The sequence below is a fragment of the Ischnura elegans genome, chromosome 3 (genome assembly GCF_921293095.1).
Source record: "Ischnura elegans chromosome 3, ioIscEleg1.1, whole genome shotgun sequence".
Classification (NCBI taxonomy): domain Eukaryota; kingdom Metazoa; phylum Arthropoda; class Insecta; order Odonata; family Coenagrionidae; genus Ischnura; species Ischnura elegans.
The window spans coordinates 93,219,983-93,242,979 of record NC_060248.1 but is presented as its reverse complement, the minus strand read 5'-3'; the positions used below and the strand labels follow the sequence as shown (position 1 = coordinate 93,242,979).

The window sequence follows — 22,997 nt, the reverse complement described above, 5'->3', positions numbered from 1 at the left end:
TACTGCTCTATTATTTGATGACCCAGACGTTTTCGAAATTAAGAGGTCACACTCGTGAACCAGTGGCGTAGCCAGGGGGGGTATCCAGGGGATCCGGACTCACCTCACCCCCGAAATATAAAAACACATTTATTTTCCTACATAAAAGAAAACAAAATATTGAAAAATCATGAATTTACAAAATATTTCTTTAACAAATGAAGTTTTTTCGATTATGAAGTTGTTAAAATTAGTTAAAAACCCATTACTTAGAAGCCTGTTTTTCAAGAATTTTCCCCCCTGGTTTTGGACCCCCCCGAACTAAATTCCTGGTTACGCCACTGTCGTGAACCACAGGTATCTGCGCCGCTATAAATCTCGTCATTGGTCCAAGAAGATCATATCCGGTCGAGTGATTGGTCAATATGTAGGTACGGAGCAAACGAAGGTATTGGATTATAGTCTGAGATATTAAGGTACTCAAAGCCATTACCTGCGACATTTAGGTTTTTCAATCTATCAGCGCTTCAACCCGAAGGCTAGTTTGGATTTGCATTGGTGGAGTTGACTTCGTACTGAGCCAAAGACATTAGAATTTCTCACATTCAGGGTAAGGGACTATTACGGCCTTAACGTTGGCCGCATCGCACTTAGAGAAGTTTTGGGTCGTCCGAAAGGTTATGAACCTCGGACTATTCAATGGGCTACCCTTTAGGGTACCCGCTCCCTTTCAGATTTTCTCTTTTTAAGATTTCTCACCATCAGTCAGCAGTCTGAACAAAAGCGTAACCCCCCCTTCCTAAATCAATTAATTTTAGCAGAAAAATACTAACCTATAAAATTAATTTATTCCAGCAATATGTTTTAGCCAAACAGCTTTCCGACGACCCATCAATTGTGCAATTTTAAGTGCCAAAATAGCACGATGTGTGATTTTTTAGAGGCAAAAATGTTCACATATTCCTCAGAAGAGGGTTCCACGTCCCTCACTCCCCAGGTCGTTTTTGTTATTTGCTCAGGTTTTGCACAGTTTTGCAATCCATTTTTTTAACGCTTACATATTCCAGTTCCACATCCTTCATCTCCTTCTCGATGCATCTTATTCGAGGCCTGCGTTCTTCCCTTCCACCTGAATTTCAACGATTATTTCATAATTTTTTGATCGTGTCTCATTGGCGCAGCCGATTAAGTTATCCCGTCCACTTTGCAAACGTTTTCAAAAGATTTCTCTTCCCTCCTACTCTTCTCAAAAATTTCACATTTCGGTCTTATGTGGCCATCATAATTCTCCTGTTACACCACATCATGAAGACTTCCAAACTTGATTTCTATAAGTTATTTATTTTTTGTCGTTTATTTAAGTTTTTACTAGATTAGAAATGGCGTGTTTTTTTTCGTCATATTGATGTTCGTTTCATAATGATGATTATGGTGAAATGACATGAATCGGACACGTTCTTCAATTTGAAGTGTAAAGCTTCCTTCGCTGTGTTTCCTTTCGGAGGTTGAAAAAGTTTCGGGGTCATTTGAAGAGCCATCGAAAGTTACATCGAGCACATCGAGTGGATGCCAAGTGGGTCGCCGCGACCGAAGAATTACCCCCCTCCTCCATTCCAATTCCTCCCCACCTTCTCTTTAAACCTCTCCATGAGATCTCACGCGACCAGCGGGCAGTTTTGGTCAAGTTCACATTGCAACGGTCTTCTCACATCTCCAATCGATCCCCATCAGATGGTGTTCACGTCGGAATTATACATCTTCCACGGCAGGATATAGTACCACCTTATAAAAGGCACAAACACTATTTTATGCATTAAATGCCGGCTGGAATTTATTATTTTTCGGTCTCGGCGGTGGGGTGATAAAGTCCTCGCATGCCACAGAAGAGGTCGCGGGTTCGAGTTCCGCCTGAATAGATTTCTCCTATCCAGTGCACGGATGTTCGTGTACGTTTTATTGTTAAGTTAAAACCGTCCATTTTAAATGTCATGGGACTGTTTTCGGTGGTGCAGGACCAAACAAATAAATTTTAACTGAATTATGTAGTTGTTGTACCATAAAATTACAATTGTAGTACGCAAAAGTCAGTAGAGAGTGAAAGGTTGGTGTATTTGGTAATATGTTTAATCAATTTGAGAGAGCACAAACTTCAGCCGGGAGAAGAAAATAGTTCTTATGTTAAAAAAAGCCTGGGAAAAAGAAAATATTATTTTAAATAACGAACGCATTGATTCCACATGGAAACTGAAACGCCGATGTGAAAAATTATTAAATATCCGAAATTTTGAAAATCTGAATTTTGCATTGAAGATAATCAGGGAAAAATATACAAAATCTCTAGTATTTCACGCTTGTTACCACCACGTTACCACTGCGAGAGTAAATAAGTCGAAAAGTCTCATCTCATCAACTTATCATTCTATCAGTATTTAAGGCTCATTTTTATATCCCTAACCATAAAAAATATATCATCGAATAATCTTCATCCGCATGCACATTTATGTTACCTATTTATATATCCGTAATGGAAGAAGTGATATTGGTATAAAAACAATTTTTAACACCGATTCTCCAAGTGAAGATTTGCCTAAAAACTGTGAAACTACTATGTCATTGATTTTCCATGCCATTAAAGATTAAATGCTTGCAACATTTCATATTATTTCAATACAAGTTCTCAAGTAACATTATAAATGTTGGCTTAATTTTTTTTCATGCATTCTTATACGCCTATAATTAACTATCAAGATCAGTAATAGGGTCTTCATAATTATTATCATGAATTTCGAAGATCTAAAACCTTAAGCATGAGAGAATGCTAGCAAAACCAGTCGACACTAATAGAATAAAATTATGTAGTTTGCTCGTTCGAAATTAATAGGCTTAAAAGCCGTTGAATTTTGCGTTAAATCAATACGTGTTCTCTTATAACAGTCTTTTCATTTTTTTAAGTGTATCATAATCAGTGCATAATTGGTAAATAAATATCAAATTAGTACTTTCTGTTAATTATAAGGTATAAAAGTCCATGCCTCCTAGATTTCTCGGATCTTGAACCATTTAGTAATGATCGATGTTTCGACACTTGAATAGCGCATCATCCTCAGGAAAGAGGTGACTTCCATGACCAGATATTTCACCATCGTTAAATAGGTAATCAATGAAAATATCAAGAAATGAAAGGGTCTTTTGGGGTCTTTTGTAAAGTAGGTCTTTTGATTCTTCAAGCTCAGCCAAAACCGATAGTAAAATTAAAAGAAAACTAACCTCTCCAAGAGATAGGATACGTTACGTGGCTTACGAATCAGTCAATTTTCACTTGTATACTTTTCCTCTGCTTCTTCGTAAAATATTTAACAATATTTGGAAAACTTCGTCATTTTTCCTCTATAATACAATGTGAGCCTAGTAAAAATATCAAACTCTCTAGTCCTAGAGGCTATTGGCAGGAGATTGGTGGCCCAGTTGGCACATCGGGGGGCTGCTGATTGAAGATCCCCTGATTCATATCCCCCATGAAGCTTTCGGACAGCCTTAAAAAATTCGCGTAATGTTATATGGCCCAGGAAAATTATTTTGCCCCTCAACTCCGATTATTTACTCATGTATGGCTTCAATCGGGGTGAGCTTTACTCTCGTCTAACCAAACGAACCTTCGGATTGAATCAATGAGTGTGACATTTTAAAGTGACATTTGATAATGCGCTTTAAAAAAGCGAATGATATAGGTAAGTACAGAAATGTTTCACGTACGATTTTATCGACGAAATCTCAGTTATTTGAAAACTCCTTCGGCTTAGGACCGCTAATCGGCCACATAAAAGGTCTGTGACAACAATTACTATTGTCTCGGCTGTCAGGAAGTTACTTAAAGCGTGTCACGAAATTCTGCGGCGATGTGTCCTTCTTACCGTCATAAGATGCCGGCCGAAGGATTTCCGTGATCGTCCTTCTCCCTCCATTTTTTTCGAACACCAGAGGCTCCCATACCAAAAATTATTCTATAGGAGCCCTTTATGTGGGCAATATTAAGGTAAATCCCAAATTAAGAATGTTGATCCGATAAACGATTTATGTTAATTTGCATGAATATGTCAAAATATGTTATTCTAATTATACTTCATCAATCAGTGGCCACAAAAAACTGGTTTTCCATGGTATATTTCCTGAGATTGCATTCTAAAATCCACATTTTAAATAGTTTCCTGTTCTAATTCGGTTTCATAGAGGAAAGCACGCATAAACAAACAAAAACATTCATCAAATCAGAGGTATGTTATCAATTAATTACCACCATTTGGCAGTTAAAATTTAGAATTCTTTGAAAATCAGTTGGAAATGTCAGGAGTACGAAGGCTTTGAAGGTAAATAAGGCTGATAGGAGTATTTGGTGGTACATTGTTACGCAGTTAGTGATAGTTCCTTGAGAATAACACATGTTAGAACAAGTTGGGTTGCAACAAACTTTGTGTAATATTACCAAGTGTTTTAAAAGGATCAAAGGTATTAAATTACAAATTTTCTGTAATTCCATTCCAAGACTCATGGAATTACAGAAAGCAAACGATCAAGGCAGTGTTGGTGACGTAAATGAGTTAGCAATTCTAAGTGAGCGTTAAATTTAAGGTAATATTACGGGTACTCTTTTTAATTTGAATGGAGGGCAAGAGTAGATGATTTTGTCATGTCTGAATTTCAAAGTCATAAACAATCCGAAAGGAATTTGGAACGGTTGCTAACGAAATGTTATGGATGTTATGCTTGGCTCAAAAAACGTGAACAACGTCACGTAATGCATGGCAATTCCTAAAGAAGAACGAGCGATTATTTCTCTCGTTAGAACTGGAGTTGATCTAATTTCGGATTTCATGGTTAATGGCTTTTCTTTGGATGTTTTTCATTTTAGTTTAACTGCGGTATTGTTCTGACAGTAAATTCGACTTGGTTACTCACAAACCGTAAGAAAAAGTCAATTGTCAAGTTCCTAGTACAATAAAAATACCATGGGCCTGATGTGAAATTCTTAGCAACGGAATATTATGTTATCAATTGACGTAATTTCGCCGAAAAATGCTATTTTAGAGTTTATAATAGATTAAAGGGAAATACATAAATAAATTGTTCTGACGCCACTGACGGAATTCATATTACTCATTGGAACTTATTCTTTTGATTTTTTTCAAGTACAGCTAAACTGTTGAGAAATTTTTTTTAGTCCATGAGTTTATTGGAGCCTTAACTTGCTAGCGTCGTAATATTGCATGCTAAGAACTATGACTATTCCCTTTGTAAGGGCTATTTATATGCATAATGATGGAATGAATGAGGAAATGTCAATCAGATTCTATCGTTACCCATATCCTTTTAAGCATTGCATTAATTCGTTATTCGGGTAGCATATGACCCCTCTAACTCTGTGAATGACATATGACCCCTCTAACTCTGTGAATAACTGCTCTTAGTTAATTACCTTACAATGACTATAAGAGATGAGAACTAAGGTTATATATACTTTCATTATACGTTCATTTATTTTGGGTGGCACATCCGTGTATCAAAATATTCGATGTAGAAAAGAATATGCTCTCAATAAAATTTTACGTTTACTTACATCATCATCATTAGTCAACAATCCTAAAGGCCTTTTTATACGGGGCACGGAATAGCGCAGGTTAGAATTGCATTCATTTCTAAAATGGCGTGGAACTGCGCGAATGCATGAACGAAATTAGAACAGGGGCTATTTTACCATCTCACGTCCACGCATTCTCGCATGTGTTCTAGCAATTCACCGCTTTACACGACGCAATTTTTACTGCGCCTTCGTACACACGTCAGATTGTGCAAGTACATGCCCCGTGTAAAACGACCTTAAGATTGGTTTGACGCAACTCTCCATTCCTCTCGACTATCCGCTAGGCTTTTCGTAGCGACATGTTTATTCTATTTTACATCCTTTACAACCTATCCTAAGTAACTCATTCTGGGCCGTCCCTTGCCCTTCTGCTTTTCCCTCCCGTTTACTTACATCATTGTATAATGGGGTATTAGGTCTATTTGAAGTCTTAGAATAGGTACATTTACCCTGACGCGTAGTTATCAACATTATCACTCATGAATTTGATCCATAAATAGTGATACAGAATTTGGATAAGAAGAATTCAGTCCATATAGCATTTACAACCATCCATTGTTTCGTATTTTGGAAACGATAAGTCGTCAAATTTGGCGCCCACTAAAAAACAGGCATGGTGATTAAGAAGATCCGAGGGAAGCAAAGGAAAAGGAATGCTGTGCAGAGAGACCGTGGTTATTTGACGGGAGCAAATGTTGACGTCATTTAAATAATCTTCCTCTTTAAGTGAAAGATTTAACAATGTATTTAAAACGTATGGTTGCTAACATTTATCAGTGGATTGATAGACAAATAACGAAGCGTCATTTTACATGGTAACTCAATTATTGGACTCAATTTGAATCTCCGAAAAAATACTGTGGTGAATCTGTTGCTGAATCCCATGAAAAAAATACTGAAAAAACCACCAGAAGGATCACCTAGGATGACCTAAGTCACAGATAGAATCTTGGGACTGAAAATGTAATTCCGTTTACAGTGTAGGGGACCAATGTAGGAATTACAATGTAGGAATGTTGCTGCCTATATACATGTAATTGTAGCAAGTATACGCATCTCATTGTCAAATGAAATAATTACAACTACGCGAATGATAGCTGCGCAGTGCGCAGTAACCAGAAGCCGAGGCCAACTTTATAACCCCAACATCCGTAGTACGATAGAAAATGGAAACAGTTAGCGAAGTTCATACTTATAAATAATGTGAATGTATCTCGGGCTTTTCCTCCGGGTTAGGCATTCAATTTCTTCCGATGTTTTGATTAAATACTAATTCATCGAAACGTCGGCATAAACACCTATAACCCGGTGGGACGCCCGGGAGACATTCACCCCCTCCATTCGCCCGGAAAGAATCAAATCCTATTTATAAATAGAGCTATTTAATTTCCTGATACTTTTCCTTCGTTCGATTAAACGGAATAAACTTCCGATTCGAAACAGACAAAATTAAAACAAACGCCATCGTCGAAGTCAGCCCATCAAACCCGTCACGTGATCTCGGATTTTCCTTTTTAATTTTGCTCTTATACGCAGTAGCTAATGAGCTCTCTTGCATATATTTCCTCTGACTTAGATACTCGTTGAGAGTATGTATGATATGGCAACGCTGCTCACGGTTCTGACTATACCAACGCATATGGGATCGTCGTTACGACCATATAAGATTCCCTAACGGGCTGAAATCACGACTTGACTCCCTCGCGCATGTCTCAAGACACTTATGAGAGCGTGACTTATTACCGCGTTAGTTCAGCCATTGTTCATCCTCTCAAAATTGATTTGGTAGCCGCTTATAGCTAGCAAGATTGTTAAGGTGGAAACTTACTCTGGAATTTTGCTTCTTTGTAATCTACGCCTAAGAAATGTGCCCTTCATTAAAATGGATTTTGGTCTCGACATCAGCGTGCTATTCTGAGCGCACTTGTCATTTTTATGCTTGCGACGCCCGTGCGTTACGAGACTACGTTTCTCAGGTTTTCGTTTGCGCAGTGGAGTTGGCATATTAAGAGTTGTTTTTTTTAGTTCTCGCGCGAAATATATGTACATCGCTATTAGTTGTCGATTTCATTATAGTTTGATGCGGAATATTTGCCAAAAATATTTTTCATTCACTCCATCTTCCATTCATTTCAATATTACAACGTTAAAATTATAAATAATATATAAATGTTCCCAAATCAAGGAAATATTTTCAATGGTTCCACTCATCTAGTTTTACCATGTACTAACTTAGATTTTTCTACTGTGAATTGTTTTGAAATATTTCTGAATAAATTTGTTCTAAAAGTTAGTAAATTGGAAATAAAAGCCTGTTAGCGATACTTATCCTCCTATTGATCATCTGTATCTACCTGAAGATGATCACCATTTCTTTATGCCACCACTTTAATTTTTATGACATTAAATCCATCCCATTAAGGGAATCAATTCGTGCCCCGCGTGGGAAAATTCTAGTGAATTTCATCTCCAGTTTCGCAGGATGTTGAAAATTTATCATTGCCCTCAGATATACCGGCATGAAATTTTTTCAAATCCTTTTTTTGCTATTTGGGCTCCTTTTCGTAGGAAGTGTTTAGTTTTAGGTTTTTCTATCTCCTCAAACATATTGGAATGGAAAACATTTACCATGGTATAGGTGCCGCTTTGTGAATCAGTCAAACTGCAAGTTCAAAATAAATCCAGGGCCGTAAAAGGATATCAAACTGTAATATTGCTTCTCAATCCGCTATCCTCATCCCTTTGACATGTCTTTCCCAACTGGTTATATTCAGGAGCTAAAAAATATCTAATATTAAACCATACATTTTTACAGAACAAATTTTTAATAAGTTTCTTAGAATACGATCAATAGTTCAGTGATTTTACCCGATGAAAGGTAGGTGGGTATAGGTGTGTTTGTTACACATTCAGGTTAGGAGGGCTGGTTCCGTTTGCACCTATTGTTAGAGGATTTTGACTGCAGTTGACACAAGGACTTCACCCACGATTTTAACGCGGACCCTTCAGTCGATAGCCCCCCGCTGTACCCTTCTCTTTAAATTGTAATGTATAATATAAGTGGTGATTTTTGATTTAAATAGTTATTTTTTATCGTTTAAATGATGTAACTTTTGAATTTATCCCTCTGTGGAATTAGATCCTTAAAAGAAGACGGGAGATTTAATGCATTTTCCATAGTCATGTTTTCTGCCCCGATTGAAAAAAAAAACAATTAAACGTCAAACGGAACCATTCATTCCTCGAATCTGGGATAGGGCAATATCATGAATTGCATTTATGATTGTTTTTCTTCCCAAATCAGAACAAAAAAGTTTGAAAATTAGGGTCATGACCACTTCCTGTCTTAAATCAAGTGTTTCATTGTTTTTTTTGTCAGAATTTAGGTGATTAGCTCCACAGGTGTGGTTGAAACCTTAATTTCACTCGCATCCACCCAACGCTGAGAAAGGAAACATTTCCAAAAGCATCGAGACGTAGGTATATCATGGCCTCATTCCAAGAAAACCCACCTTCATCGATTCACGAGTAATGAAGATATTTGCAGCCAAAACTTTCCAGCTCAAGAAAAGTTCCATAGGAAAGTTTCAAGCTAGTATTTTCATTTGGATAAAATTTTGACCCATTTAAAATTCTTTATATTGTAGTTGCTTTCCCACAGTTTCTTTCCAGCGACGTTTTAAGTGCGGTTACAAATCCTGTGAATTGTAATGGTAATTGATTTTTATTTCTCTGTGTAACAGATTATTCAAATAGAACAAGGATTATAAAGGATCTTTAATAAAGACTTGAAAACGATCGAAAATAATCAAGAAATTAAACTCTTCAACTTTTTTATTCATCCCAAAATAGTTTTATGTTAAAATATTCTGCGTGATCTATCCTTTTTAATCTTGGCAGATACGAGCTGATACAGGATACAATTTTATTTCAAATCAAATAACTGGAAAATACTGATGACAACCTAAAATTAAGGTTATGGGACAATAGTGGGCTTGAATTGGATACTCCCTTTTTCAAAATTACAACAAGCAGTTAGTGGCTGGGCATTTATAACATTTTCAGTTCTGCCATCACTTATACGTATTTTATGACCTCTACATAAAATTTTCCGTTTTTATCGAAAATTGTAAAATATTAATAGCTTAAGCTTAATATGAATGAGTGAAAAAGCTGGATAACTCCTGAAAACTGACATGACAGAGAAAGTAACACACCATCTAATTGATGACGTTACGCACGGTGATGTAAGTTACATTTTGAAAAAGAATCAATAATTAAGACGAACTTAAATAAATTATTTTCAACACATGAGTATAAATTTTAGTATGAAATGAGACGCAAAGTTCTGGAAACGTGAAATTTGAGATTGACAATACTTAATGATTTATTTATTGCAGCACCCCTTATGTTCCATTATAACTTTGTTTCATTAATACGCTGATTCCGACAAACAATGATGGAAATAAATTTTAACAATTTTGGAAGATATTTAACGCATTTTTTCGGTACTTTTTGAAGTTATTTTCCCTTTAAAATTGTCATTCTTTATTTCCCATACTTTTACTCCAAATATTTTACTGAGGAAAGGATCACGTGCGAATTAATGAGGATCTACGTCTCAATATTCCATCAAGAGACTTTCAACCTGGTAACCTGGTACTGTGAAAAATCTCAGCAATTTTTAAATGAATGGTGTAGGTCACGTAGCTTTCCCGTTCAACGTGAGTAACCGTTGTTTTTCTCCATTAGCGAGAATGTTCGACCTTAAAAGAAACGCTGTGAATGTCAAAAATGACTCCCAAGAATTCTGCGATGGGCAGATTCGCACCCGGAGGGCCACAAGCTCTGGGCTGATTTCTGATTTTCCCTAGACCTTACTTCCTTTTCGTACAGTCTTTAGCCTATCCTAAGCTTTCCGTTATTGTCCTCGCCTGTTCGAAGGCGTTTTCCCGTTCACTCCTCGCCAAACTCTGCATGTTGCAACATCGTGAAAGAACAAGACAGCCGTCACTTTAGCATCCAAGCCGGACCTAGATTAGCCATCAGTTATTCCATCGAATGCTTTCAATTCGAAATTTCAAGAAAAATTCCATGATGATTCACTATTTGCGGGTGAGTGGCTGACTTTTGTTTTTCTTTTGGAGTGAAGAGAATTTGGTGAGACCGCATCCCAGTGAGGTTGTTCGAAAGACGTGGGCAGTCTTGTAATCGATTACTATTAACATCAGGGATTTGCGAATACTCGAAAATTGGAGTCGAGTCGAGTAGTTTCGGTTACAGAGCTGTCGAAGCCAGTAAGTTCAGAGGACAAATGGGTAGCGATAGATAATTTTCTTCAGGCAGTAATACTGTTACCTAGAGACGTCAAAATCTGATGCCTGAGCATGTAGAACAATAGGGTGGTTTCCTATTATTTTTTTATTGCCTAAATCGAAAGATTATTACTCCTGGAGTACGTATTTCACGCATTTAGATTTTTAAATGACGATATCTATTTTTCGCGATTAAATGAAAAGTGAACATTTTCAAGCGCGCGAAAACGCGACGGCTAAGTATGAATGCCGGGAAAACTCCTTGTGACGTCGTTCTGGTTCCCGCTGCCGCAAGTGAGGTGACCTTGGGGGGAGGCTTTGAGCGCTGATACGACGCAGGATGCTAGCAGGTAGCAGAGTACCCTGCTAGCTGGTAGCGCTTGGCTTAAATAAGGATTATTAATACCTTATCAAATGAAGAAAACTTTCCGAACTTAGCCAGTTTTGATAGGTGATTATTAAGAGATTCCCTGAGCTCTGTGCCTCATGCATAGGCATAACTCCTATCTACTCGTATAGAAACTAGGTCCCTGTGACGTCAAGTGGAGTGGCATCGCATGGGCGCCAATCTGGCCTTTTTCAAATGAGGATAAAAACTGACCATTGCCATTCGTCTAAACCGGTATTTCGAAAACCAAGTAATTTGTATATTATGAATACACTAATGGTGGGTAACGAATCGCAATCATTGCATTTCGTTTTCTTTGATGCCGGAAACTACCCTATTGGTTTTCCTTCATAAAGACTTGAAAGGATCAAATATCACATTATTCATTTACGTATATGATCTTTATTAAAACTGTGTTAATGCCTGCAGGGAACTTCCCAGCGGTTTGGATACGTATGTAAATTGAACTGACAATATATTACCAGAGGTTAATTTATGTAAATTGAGCCTATGGACACATTTTTGAGACACATTCATTTTCATTCATCTCCTCATTCTGTCACGATAACCGTCAATTTTACTCGTTATCTTTTTCTTTTCACATCCCGAATAGAAAATTCACAAGAGGATTGGAAAAATGAGAATATTTTGTAGCATGCATTGTTGTACTGCCTGGTCCAGAAATTACCATAATCGACTCGATACTCAAGATTAGTTTTCAACTTGACTCGAAATCGAGTTTTTTATAGTCATAGATCGAGGAATTCGAAATCGATCCATGATCTTCTAGTTTCGATCCAAATTCAATTTTTTAATTTCGATCTTGACCATTTCGATTGGTCTCAGCAGCACAGCTTAACTGCCGGCCTATGATAACGTCATCCGTCCCGAGTGAAAGACTTATCTAAGACCGGAAAAATTAGAAAGGCACGCCCTCGATCATCAAGAAAGGATCTCAATCAGTTGATATTTATAAAACATTTTAATTGAGCCGAATGGTTCCAAACGGTGATTCCAAAACTTTAATGTGCGTGCATTTCAAATATATTTACTATAAATAATTCAACCATGTGTACTGATTAGATTTTTTCTACCATTCAATTGATCATTCCAAGTGTTTATCAAATGATTTGTAAACATTTTGTGCGAACCTAATTTTTAAAAAATTACTCGATTTTTTTCGATTTATCGATCTTTGGTTCAAATTTCGATTTTTACTGAAAAGTCGAGCTTCATTTCGATTAAAATTCGAATTGCTTGACACTGGCTAATTTTGAAAAAAAACTATAGTAGGCATTAAATTGTGGACAGAAAATATTTAAGTTTCTTTTCGTCTCACTACAGTCCAAAAATTTAGCTCAAGTGGAATGGTTTTAAGTTTCAAAATTTCAGCTTTCACCCAGTGGCGTAGCCAGGAATTTTATTGGGGGGGGGATCCAAAGCCAGGGGAGAAAGTTTTTTAAAAACAGGGTACTAAATAATGGGTTTAAACTAATTTTAACACTTTCCATAATCGAAAAACTTCAATTGTTTAAGAAATATTTTGTAAATTCGTGTTTTTTCAATATTTTGTTTTCTTTTATGAAGTAAAATAAATTGCGTTTTTATATTGCGGGGGGGTTCGGATCCCCCATATGCCAACGCCACTGTTTTCACTGTTTAAATCTCTTCAATGGTTTTCATTCGTAATTGTTACTTTCATGAGGCCAATTCCCATCTCTCCTTGACAATATTTCTACTTTTAAAATAGCGTAAATGGTTATATGTTGTCATATCCTTGTTTTATCCGGCGGTATATGGATGACACCTCAATTTAACAAGCGTTGACCCTTGCGGTCACAGTTTTTGATCAAAATTTGTGTTTTGGTGTACATCCACGCCAAAGTAAATATCCCGAGATGGTTTGCGATGGAATTTTTTTTTCAATTTTATGCTCATTTTTATTTTTCAAATTTTTACCCAATGAATAGCCTTGACCATATTATTGCTTATAACTCACCTCGTAATTTGGTCGTAGAGTACTGATTTTTATATAATTTCATGTATTTGTCTTTTATTTAGACAGTAAATATATTTAATATCGATTAATTCCATAATAGTTAATATCTATTTATAATACATATTTAATATTATTTATGCTAGAAAATAGGATTCCTATTATTGTTTTCATAACCAAAATGTGCATTCTTTTTACTTGTATAAAGATAATATGTTGTGGAAACTCACATATGCGCTTTTTATTGGTTAAACGCGTAACTATGTAAAATGAAACCCATAAATCTTGATTCGTAGCTGTGTGAAGCTTTTGTCTGAAAATATCTCTGATTATTTTTACGTTATTCCTTTTTGTCATCTTTTCAAAACATTTTTTTCGTCATCCTTATGTTTTAGACATTCATCTTTCGAGGAAAACGTAATATTTACGTCTAAAATTCCCAAAGCATTGATTTTCATCGCATGCATCGAATTGAATTTACTTGTATCATTTTTTTGTAGAATTTTACTTTCCATTTCGTGTCTTAATCGCCAGGCTAACTGTTGAAATTTGCTATTTTTTGTGAGAGGAAGGCATCTTTTCTTCAGAAAACGGTCCATTCTCTCGAGCTCTGTGAAATAGTGCATCACTTATGGTGGGATCAAACAAGCAAATTAATTGCGTAATTATGGTTGCTATATATATTAATTGATTTCCATTTAATAGAATAAATAATGTACACCTTGAGAATTTATTATCCTTAGGCTGGCGATCGTTGTCCTCAATAACCATAACGCATGATGTGATTTTTCCCATGCTTGACTTAATTTGTGAGCCGATTTAAGGTAGGTACGCAAACCCTTAAGGTTAACAGCGGCGGACACAAAATTTCAGTCGAGGATAATATGATGAATATAATATTTGGTAATAACTAAAATAACTGGAGCTCAAATAATTTATTGGTGAATCAAACATGTCATCATACACGATAAGCCAAACCTACAATAATTATGGAATTGAAATGGAATAAAGAAGGAAATTCGAACTTGTTTCAAAATTATCAGTCCTCAGCATTACCATATAATACTTAAATTTTCAAAATTCACGGTATATTACGAAAAATACTCAGGTATTTTGCAAAATTAAAGAATAATAAGAATGTGAAGTCTCTTGATAATTCCATAGCCTTAGAATATTTGTTTTTATTGTGTCAATCCTCGAAATTGCAAAAAAAATCGCTAGGTACTACGCTATTTACGTGCCAATTTACAAGGTTCACGGCAAAGTCGGAATAATGTTTCAATTTTGCATGAAAATATCGGAATTTTCGAAAAATGAAAATTTTTCGTGAACTTAATTATACCGAAACATTTCTGTCAAAATATCGTAATGTCGAAAGCACTTACCTACCCCTGATCGTTGTCGCGCTCAGAAATGGAGAACAGGATGATCCCTTCCCTGGTAGACACTTCGGAACGACTTCCGACGAGTTTAAATGAGGCGTTTAAAAAGTCTTCGTCCGGGCATTTGCCGCCTTTTACCAAAAAATAAAACCACACGTACAACTCTTCCCTAATCCTAAGTTCTCAGCAGCACGCTCACACAACACTTGGCGGTAATGAACTCAGAGAGAGAAAGGGAGGATCGCCAGTACACACACGGTAATCCCACACTTAGCTCCACTTCAATCGCATCAGGAAGATGTCCGGACGAACCTTCCGACGGCGCTAAGCTATGCGGGAAGACACACTGGCGGGCGCAAAAGAACAATCGCCCCACTGCGATGAATGTCGTGTGCCCGAGGACCCAAGGCGCATGCGCCACGGCGACGCTCCGTCTTGAATTTCGAAGAAGAGGGATGGGGGGTGGGGGGGGCGTCGGCCATGAGTGCAGGAATCGCCCGCAGCCTTGGGTCTGAAGGCGTCCGTCCGATGGTATAGTGTATATCGCACTTCAAGGAAGAGAAGGGGGGAGAAAAGGAGGGGAACAAGAAAGTGATCATTCACTGATTTAAACGCGATGGATCGTTTGGGTAGGTGAGGGTATAGCTCTGAGACAGATCTAGGAGTTTTGTCAGGGGGGCAAAAATGAATTTGCCGCCCCTCCGCCCCTGAGGCACCCTCGTATCATATCACCCCGTACTACTAACATATAATGCATCAATGAGCTATTTGTTTTAGATGCGGTGGTTGAAATTATATACCCTAGGTTTGTTATTAGGAATTTTTATTAATATTACTTTTTATTAGTTAATAAATTAATAATTATTGTTAAATAATTCATTGGAAAAATTGAATAGCTTATTTAATAAACTTTTCTAATTAGATCAAAGGTTTCCGTGGCGTTTCTCCATATGAGTCACGGCTTTTGGGCGTTCCTCCGTGTTGTGTTGTCCATAGGTGATGACAGTTTCTCCAGTCATCCTGCAGGCATCTTCAAGCCACTTCACAAACACAAACTTCTGACCTGTAGACGCCAGCAAGATGGCTGGAGAAACTGCCGTCATCTATGGACAAGTCAACGCGGTGGAGCGCCCGAAAGCTGTGACTCATATTAAACTTTTTTAATTTTGCCACCCATGAAATCAACCACCCAGCACACATGTCCACCTGCCCCGCCCTAGTTTCAGGCCTGGTAAAACTCACTATATTTCTTGAACATTTCCATCATGTAATAAGCAAATATTCATGCGGGGGTGCTATGTTGTCTTCATACTGATGATGATGATTAGTCTTTAGAAACCACCAAGGCCATAGCCAGGGGGAGGATCAAGGGGGATTGATCCTCCCCCCCCCCCCCCCCCCCCCCCCCCCCCGAAATGAAAAAAATTAAATAGATACTTTATGCTCGCTTGGTGCTCACAATACGATATTATATAGTGGTGAATGGACATCTAGTAGTCCAATGTGACTTAAGTCAATAATTATCTGAGCGAATTTGTTGGTGTAGTGTGTGTAGTTGTAGTGCAGTGTGTGAAATAATAGTGCTGTGAATTAGTAGAGGTGAGTGACTTATGAGCCTCCTGAGGGACCACAGAATTGACATCGACACCGAGGAGTTCATTCATTTGGTCGCTGCAAAAAAAGCTAGAAGGCTAAATTCAATTTTATAATAATATTTTTATATTTTCCTTTAAGGTTTTATAATAAATATGTATATTTAACCGTATACGCTTATTTATTTATCTTATAAAAATAATTTTATGTTTGTCTACTATTCCATGAACCCCCCCGAAAATATTTTCTGGCTACGGCCTTGGAAACCTTGGCCTTGGTCGATTTGTTTAAAAATAAGTGGTATAAGAAGAAGTCAACAACCAAGAAACCTTAAAATGGAATACCACACTGTTAAGAATGACTTTGTGTTGGTTTTATTAAAAAAGAACTATGGTTGATTGTTGAAAAAACTAAACACCATACTGTCAAGATACAATCAACTCTTGATTGTTCAGTTTGGAAAATTATTTGATTTTCAAACATTGACACATGCAGTATACACATTACACAGCCATAAATTTGATTTGTGGGTGATTGGGAGGTATGCGGGTTTACTATACTGATTCACAAGCATTGGAAAACCATACATTTTGTAAAATTGAATTGTATATTTTCTTTACATAATGTTGAAATTTAATTCATTTCCACAATGCCTGGCATCAGTGGCATAGCGACTCCAGGGGGTCCGGACTCTCTCCCCCCCTCCCCACCCCCCCTCCCCCGAAATATAAAAACACAATTACTTTACTTCATAAAAGGAAACTAAATATTGAAAAAGCATGTAGGTATTTACAAAAGATTACTTTGAAAAGTGAAGTTTTTTTTCAATTATGAAAAGTGTTAAACTTAGTTTAAAATTCTCTACTTAGTACCCTGTTTTTCAAAAATTTTCCCCTCTGGTTTTGGACCCCCCCTGAACTAAATTCCTGGCTACGCCACTGGCTGGCATTATGAAATGTAACTATGTACGTATGCGTATCGAAAAATGGAGCGTCTGAGGATGGATGCCATGGGCTAGTGGCCTCTTGAGCTGATGTATTGTGGGTAGTCACCACTATTGTAAGGAACAAGGGGGGCTGAAGAATCCAAAGCACCTCCCTGACTGTGTGCCTTCTACACCAGCGTAGCGAGGGGGGGTCCGCAGGGTCTGAAACCCCCCCCCCCTGAAAATTAAAAATATTTATACTTTGCATCACAAAAGAAAACCAAATATAGAAATATCATGAATATACAAAAGATTTATTTGAAAAATGAAATTTTTCCATCGTGAAAAGTCTTAAAATTAGTCTTAAAAAAACCCTCTACTTGGTACCATGTTTTTCAAAAAATTTCCCCCCTTGTTTTGGATCCCCATGAACAAAATTCCTGGCTACGCCACAGTTCTACACAGCGGAAATTTTCAAGAAATATGGAAAACAGGGGTGATTGAGCTACCCCTAATTGTTGTGGTGTACATAAGGACGTTGCTGCATGTAGTGAGTGGGATGTAGGGCTTTTTAGCCTGATCAATTTAATTATTATTATTATACATTGCTGCTAGTAGTCTATTGCCAGGTGGCAGCATGTACATGAATAACAATTGTGTACATACCAAGTTTCTATCTATCTAATACAAAGTTAAGGAACATAATAGACATTCATGGTAAAAATAATACACTAATTCTAATCTCATACTACTAAGAATTTAACATTGTCCCAATAAACCAATTTCGACAATCCATTAAATACATTAATACTAATAGGTATAATACAACTAAAAAATGAACATTGACCCAATTAACCCAATTTCACACTCTCCCTTTTAAACCACTATGTAATTAATCAATAAATGATGCACACTTCTTCCTAAAAATTTTCGCATTAGCAGGGAAGATCTTAAAAATAACTTCAGTTAGGTCGTTCCACTTCTTTATTCCTCTATGTACGAAGGATTTTTTCAAAATGTCTGTTTTCTGTTTTTTTAACTTGATTTTAAATTTATGGTCTTTCCTTCCTATGTAGCAGGGTGAGTCCAGCTTCAGACCTATTTCTTTCCAATCCCGCTCATTTGTAAAAGCTTTGTACATCCTGCATAGCCTATTAATCTACTTATCTAACTAAGAAATAAGTTCAATATGGGGCAGAAGGGAGCAACAGTGTGGCTCAAGCTCCACACTGTTGGGAAAAATGTTGGGGGTAACTTTCAGGTATTTAAAAATGGGACAACTGTAAATATGTAGTGCTATCACCTTCCATATTGTTGCCAGGGAGGACATTTTTTATGTTTATTCAACCAAGATTAGGATGTCAAGTTGCAGCCACCCTATTTGTAGCCCTGAAGAAATTAGGATTCATCAAGGGTATTTTGGGAAGATTTTCGGATGAGAAAGTAAAAGAAAGGTGCTATTTCACACTCGTTCAATCGCACCTTGAATATGCAGCAAGCATATGGGATCCAGTGCAGAAAGACTTAATCCGCAAACTGAAAAAAATACAAATGAAGGCTGCACGGTTTGTTAAAAAACTGCTACGGGTGTTCAGACAGCATTAACCAGATGTTAAGCAAATTAGACTGGGAGCCACTGGAGGCTCGGAGGCTGCACACTAGGCATAGATTGCTTTTAGAATTGAGAATGGATATCTTTAAGAGTGATACAGAGAACATATTATTAGAGCCCCACCATATTTCCAGGTTCTACAGAAGCGATAAATTAATAGAGATATTTTGCCGATCGGATAGATATGGGAATTCGTTTTTCCCCTGAACCATAAAGGACTTTAATTAATGCTTGTCGTAATTTCCTAATAGCACTTCCTTCTTATGTGTGAACAGTTGGTGTCCTAATGTCCTAATGTGGCTGGGATGCCTTTTATGTGGCTTCCGGGGTGTTATGTAGATGTAGATGTAGATGTATTTGGGTCCTGAGGAATTACTGCATTGGACAAGAAAAAGGTAACACTGCCCCTATGCCATGGCAATGTATAAGAATGTATAAAATTTTGAAACAGGTTTATACAATTTTTTCATAGGGGTGAAGATCGAGGCAGAAGGGATGAAGGTTTCATAAGACTTGGCAGGGGTGATCTAGACAGGATGGCTGGTTGGCGATCGCTAAGAGCCCTGAGCTTAGGGGACCACCTCAATCCTCATGTTTATCATGAAACGTATATGAAAGGTGAAATTTAAAAAATCTCAGATTACTTTAAGCAAACCTTTTTTTGCAATTATAAAATTCTACATTTTCAATAGCTGCTTTATTTGCAACATCCTCTGTGAAAAAAGACCATATAAAAAATTAATGAAATGATGGTGTCAGAAAAATAAAGAGAAACTGATGCTTTCTTGAAAGGGTTATTTGAATAGTTTATTTTAAATTAAGAGTAGTTTCAAGGAAAGAAGTCACTAAGTAGATAATAGAATCATAATACATCATTTAATTTCATAAGCTGAGAAATTATCACTTTTCGCAGTATTTATTCTTACGAAATTGCTACTTTTTATTAACTTTTCTCTAGTTTTTAAGATCCATAATAGCTTCAAAATCCATTTCCGGGCATGTGATTTCCTAAAATTTTCTGTGGGAGGACCTCCAGTAAGGAGAGACCATTACTACATACCGCCACAAGGACTGGGTTTAACCAACCATTCTTGAGGCCAAAAACCAACATAATTCATCCCTAAAGCTATGAAAGACGAGGCTACACCTGTGGCCTCAACACAAAATGCAAAGGGCAAAATCCAAAAGAAGAGTTCGATTTCCTGATTTTCGAAAACCATAGCCATCATAGGGGGTAACTGTGAATGGTACCATTATCTTCAATATTGTTGCCAAGGAGGGATTAATTGTTTATCTAGCTAATATTAAGGTGTAGATTAAATAATTTCTTACCCTTACCCTAAGAAAATGTAAGATTTTAGTGTCAGTGTGAGCAAATTGATATGTGGAAAACGTGGAACAGGTTCAGCTGGTCAAATATTTGAAAATCAAATAATAATATCAATAGTCAAATATTATAAAGTAAAGATGCTGTTTGAATGAATATGTCAATGCCCATTAGAATTACCAGAAATATTTGTGATTCTAGGAAAGGTAAGGTATTGGACATTGCAATCATGGACCTGTTGAGAGCTAACTTATAAACCCTCATCTTATATGATTCATAGTGGAATAAGTACCTACTCAAAAATAGTCGATGCTAAAACAGGCTGTTATCCTGCTGCTTTTTTGCCAATGCACTTAGACGATGGATGGATAGATTTCTTATCTAATCATTATTTAATTGATTTGGTTTTAAGAGGCCCTTAACTGGCATTGTGATACACTTTAAACATGAAAAAGATGGACCTTGCATGTTTGCATACCCTGAAGAGGGTTATATTTCATTTGGCTAAATGAGTACCTCCTCACAGCAGCAAAAAATAACCACATTTTCATGCAGCTGTGGTTTACGGACTCCACTTTTTGAATAAGTATTTCTGTTTTGATTCCTGTGCCCAGGGACAAAAAGGTACTCTTTTGCTTACTGCAACCCCACACTCATGCCCATAAACAATGTAAGAACCTGCCAATCCCTCTAAAAGACTAATTATCCAGACTCTCTCCCCCCCTTTGAATAAATTTATTTGTGGCAAAAGTGTAATGATGACTGAAAGTGACAAAGTGACTGGCTGAACTTTTTATGGAACTCAATCTTTAAATGGAGTCTTTACAAGTTGTTTGCCAGTGGTGGCAACCTCTCATTATCTATTTTTTCAAAATCCTATGGGAGTGAATTTTTAACATTTTAATCAGTAAACAGTAGACCCTTGCTTTGAGATATTAATTGAGGAGCAATCATAAAGCTAATTCCATTGTATGTTGAATCAGCATCATTTCCAGGTGAGGAATCGCTTTTAGAAGCATCATTGCATGTGAATGTTGCTATGCCAAAATATTTTTTCAAATAAGGCACAGAATGGCATATTGTATGAGTAGAAATTAAAATGGCAAAATTTAAAGTTTTAAAAAGCACAAAAAAAATCAGCTCCGATCATGTGCTGTATCCATTGTAGGTTAAACCTGTCATAGTGGGGAGGTCTATTTTATGTCCCAGAGAAGAGCAATTTGATGACAAGGGAAGATTGTGTGTGAACATTGGGATATTAACCCTTTTACTGTCACCGGGTCGATATATTGGCCCTCGCTGGTTGAGCGAAAACTGCCAGGGCCGATTTATCGGCCCGACTTATTTGACTTTTTTTCGTGTTTGTGGCCTTTTCAACGGCTGTAATTTAAGTAAACCCCCATAATCTATCTATGGTTATAAGATATAAATATATCTTAAGTATTGGGAAAAAATCTAGATGTATTAAATAAAACTATGTAGCTGAGGAATATTAAAATCTGAAATGTTGCAAATTCCGGAAAATAGCCTTGGCAGTCTTCGCACATCCCACCTGAAATGGCCTGGCAGTAAAAGGGTTAAATGCTGGAAAACTGGAAAAATTGTAACATTTCATTAAGACTGGTAATACAGATATTCTGGAATCAAGTGAGATGGAGTGGAGAGTGAGAATTATTGGAGTTATATTTTGCAGGCGAAATTCAATCAAAAACATTATGTGGTAGTGGTAGCTATCTGTGGTGCAGCGAGGGGGGGGTTTTGGGGGATAAAACCCCCCCCCAGAGCGCAGAGAAATTTTAAAGTTTTATCCATTTTACTTAATTGGATTGATATAACTAATAAAATAGTGTAAGGATTAATAAATTATCCCTCAGAAAGCCGTAAAACTCACCATTTTGAACCATTTATCTTAAAATTCCACGATTTATTAATCTCACACCTATTGCTTATCCTGGTGGGTATTCCACACCCCCAAACACCCCGGTATTAGTTGCACCTTAACCCCCCCAGGCTCAATTCCTGGCTGTGCCCCTGGTAGCTATAGTGTTGTGTTGGAAACTATAACCATACAGTTATGAATGAAGTAAGACATCTGGGAGAGAACTATTAGAAACCATATAGAGCTGGTATGGATCTATAACTGAGACATTTTTAATGCTGACAATTTTTAGCAGTTTATCAGTATCATCAGGGATGGATTAAGTTTGTTTTTAAGGGAGTTTTCTAGGGATAGCTCATTCCCTATTGAAAATTTCTTATTAGTCTTACAGAAATTCTTATAAGAATTTTGTAAGACTTATAGGATTCTATAAGTCTTACAGAATTCTTATAGGATTCTATAAGTCTTACATATTTCTTATAGGATTCTATAAGTCTTATAGAAATTCTTATAGGATTCTATAAGTCTTACAGATTTCTTATAGGATTCTATAAGTCTTACAAAAATTCTTATAAGAAATCTGCATTTCTTATAGAATTCTACAATAATGCTGCGCGGGTCGCATACCTTTTAGGTTTTTATCCAGCAGGCGTGTCACCATAACTTATATTGGCAATTGATAATTATTTAAGGAATTCTATATAAGATAATTTTTTGAAATTATGTATAACTCTTTTTTAAGTAATGTTCTGCTAATTTCCTGGTTTTTTTCAGCATGGTATTTGACATAAATGGTTCCAAGAAGCGGAGGCTTCTTTAATGCGACTTGTTAGTATATATAGCTGAGGCCATATGAAAACTTGTAGACTTATAAGATCTCTCTGTTTCGAGTCTACAGATTACTTGACCGATGCCCTATTGGAAATTTCTTATAAGAAAATTTCCTATCAGAAATTGGGCATTTTT

The 22,997-nt window shown here is 36.7% G+C and overlaps 1 protein-coding gene across 2 annotated transcripts in view; it reads right to left on the bottom strand.

Annotated features, from left to right (window-relative positions):
- LOC124156146 overlaps positions 1-15,019 on the bottom strand; it is a 132,394-nt gene extending 117,375 nt beyond the window's left edge. The window contains exon 1 of one of the 2 annotated variants that reach the window (XM_046530498.1): positions 14,699-15,019. The gene's annotated coding sequence lies outside the window, so the exon portion shown is untranslated. The remainder of the gene's footprint in view (positions 1-14,698) is intronic. The other variant, XM_046530499.1, reaches the window with a different exon arrangement.
- Between the last annotated feature and the right edge of the window lie 7,978 nt (positions 15,020-22,997).